Raw genomic sequence first — 3257 nt, 5'->3', positions numbered from 1 at the left:
ATTTTAATATTATTTTATTTGAGAATCCCTTTAAATTAGGAATAATAAAAATAAATTGAAACAGGCCCGATTGGAGCCAGACCGGGTTATCTATGGGAGGTACGCTTGGACCCTATCGGGTATCACGTTTCATTTCGAGTCTGGCCCCATCTAGGCGTCAAAGTTTATACAAATCGAATACCTTCTCTGATGAGAATGTAATAGCTTTTGAATATAGGAGATGAACATTCAACCAAGAGACTGAATTTATGACCAAAAGATAAATTTCTAAAGAAAAGGATTAATGATCTATATCAAAGAAGAAAAATCTTAAATCAAATAGTTGAATTTTTAACTAAATAATTAAGTTTCCAACCGAAAAGTAGTTTTTTAAAAACAAATTAGATAAATTCTGTAGCAAAAATATAATAGTTGATCGTTTTTCTCCAAAAGGACGCGTAGTATATCATTGATTCTTGATTTCATATTGGCTTTACTAAAAAAAAAATTCAGAAATAGTATGAACATTCCATAGCCAAAAAATTAATTATAATGGTTCAAAATAAAAATAATACAGCAATGTAAAAATTTGATTTCAATTTTAGTAGCAATTTTAGCGTAGTTAATTTTTTTCTTTCTTTTCATAATATTTTTTGAAATACTTATCGTTTATTACAAAAATAAAAAAATATTTTTTTATGGCCCTTTTGCCGATAATCGTCTTAATAATAAATTAAAAGTTGAGTTCCTTAAAAACCATGATGCCAATAAGATACCCTTGTTCTATTAGCGGAAACTTTTCAAGAATATTTGGCAGAATTTAAAAGTGGGGTTTTATAGAAAATTTTTTTTCATGTTTTCAAAATTTGAAGCAAAAAATAAACCATTTTATTTTTTTTCATATTTTGTATTCAATTCATGCTAATAAAAGCAAGAAATCTTATCAGAATTATTCTAGCTACAACATTTTTGTAGCCAGGAGAATTGTTTTATCTAAAAATGTAATTTTTGAATTTTTCTTGTAAACGATGAAACATATCTTCCTTATCAAAGTAAGTATCACATATATCTTCTTTATCAAAGTAAAAGTCCCAAAAATTTCAAATGGGTAAAAAGTTATAGAGGCGTAAAGAACAAAATCTGTTTTGTTAAACAAAACCATAAAATTTAAATACGCATGAATGTTTGGAAATTTTTTGTTTGCAAATTAGAGAATTAAGTATTGCGTAATTTCCTCTAAAAAACAACATATTTTGTTATCGAAAGAGTCTTCGATTTAAACTGTCAGCATTGAGAATGTTGAAGCAATATGTAATTAATAAATTTGTTCTATGTAGCTTTTTATCTTATATTTGATCATCTACCACTTCTGGGATTGAAATACAAATCCTTACTGTATCTACTATGCAATATAACGAAGCACTAGAATATTTCTAATTAAAATTGTTACGCAATTATTTGCTAATACAAAAGTCAGTTTTTCTCTTATTAGGGAACATGAGGCCTGTACATACTTTCGTTTTATTCTTGGCTATCCTCAATTCTACTGGTAAATATAAAAATATAATATAACAATAATTTCCACTGTTTTTCATTCAGCTATATGCAAATAAAAATTTGTGCGATATAAGATTGGCTGCGTTACAAAAGCTGTGCTCATTTATTTCTTGTTTGGCAGAGCTTAGCTCAGAGGCCGGCTGTTCTGATTCTCCAGAAAGTATTCATACTATAGACTGGACTCTTCCTCCAGACTGGGATCGTTCTCCTACTGAGTCTTCTCATCATCTTTCACTAGATCGTTTTCTTTCCCCTGTCGAGCCTTCTATTCGTTCCAGGTCAAGATCACCTTCTGCCGTACTTCATTGCCCGGCTAGATGTCCTGGTCCTGCAAAGCGTCCTCGTATTGCAGATTTCAGAAAAAAATCTCTGAGGCTTAAATCCGTACTCATTCGTGGAGAACATGCAAGTATTCGACTGATTCCCCACGCCAATCCACACAAGCTATTAGAAGTTCGAAGATATACATTTCCCGACGGTAAACCAATTCAAATGCGCGGACTAGGACATAATACCTTTAAGCCCATGCTGACCGGAGAACAAAATGTTTTGACAACAGCGACTGGCGACGTCCTTGCCATATTGGATGGAAGTAAATTTCTTCGAGGAATATATTCAACGCAAAGTAAATTCAAAGTACGGGTCAAAATTAACGTGTACAACGGTACGGTTGGTGAGATGACTGCAGAAGAAAACGTTGAAGCACCTCTAAGCACTCGTTCCCCAATCTCAAGGAATTTTTCATTAGTGAATGCAACAGACATTCCTCTGCGTCACTAAATCAATTCAAACAAAAATTGCTAGACTTCATTGTTTCTCATCAGAACTGCGATCACACTGTTACACAGGACTGGAAATTAGATTAAAGATTTATTTTCGAAAGGGAATTCGTTAGATTCAAATCCAATAATTGTCGTTTAAAATAATGAATTTCAGATCATTAAACAATTTCTAATTTCAAAGAAGATTAATGATCTTTTAATAATTTTCCGTTACGTTTATTATACTTCTGCACATTTAAAGATATCAGTTTGCAACAATAAAAAAATTTTTTTTTTTTTGTTAATGTACTATTAATAGAAAATCGTTGTTTTTACACCTGGACATTATGAAATACTTAATTATCAATTAAAAACATCTTTTTGAGTAAATAGTAAGTAGGTTCTTTATATATACATTATAAATATTGTGAATTATATTTATTTGGCATTGCTAATGTTTCTATTGTTTGATTTTTTCTCCATTGTTTTTTATTGGATTATTCCTTTTGTCCTTCTTTCATGCATTAATACCTCCATGCTTATCCCACTCCCTTCTACCTCCTCATACTCTTACAATCACTGTTCCACTATTGTATCCACCTTCTCGTACAATTGACACATCTTCTTCGCCATAGAAATGCTACAACCTATTAATATCCTCCATCACCCACATCTCATCCTCGCTATAATCCTTAGATTATCGCTATAATCTTTGACATAATCCACGCATGGTTCCTGTTCAACCTTGAATCTCTTATTTTCTCCTCTTATGATGCCTTCTCTATCAGTCTTTCCATGCCGTTTTTCCTAATCATGTTATATACCTTTCTTCCTCGTGCATCTTTTTCACTTCGTTCATCTGCAGTCCATTCGATCGGAAATACCTTCTTCTTTTAAGTTAAAGCTTCCTACCCACTACTCCTGTTCCCCTTCTCCCACCCACATTCCCTAACCAGCTTA

Source organism: Belonocnema kinseyi, chromosome 2, assembly GCF_010883055.1.
Source record: "Belonocnema kinseyi isolate 2016_QV_RU_SX_M_011 chromosome 2, B_treatae_v1, whole genome shotgun sequence".
Classification (NCBI taxonomy): domain Eukaryota; kingdom Metazoa; phylum Arthropoda; class Insecta; order Hymenoptera; family Cynipidae; genus Belonocnema; species Belonocnema kinseyi.
This window is presented reverse-complemented; position numbering follows the sequence as displayed.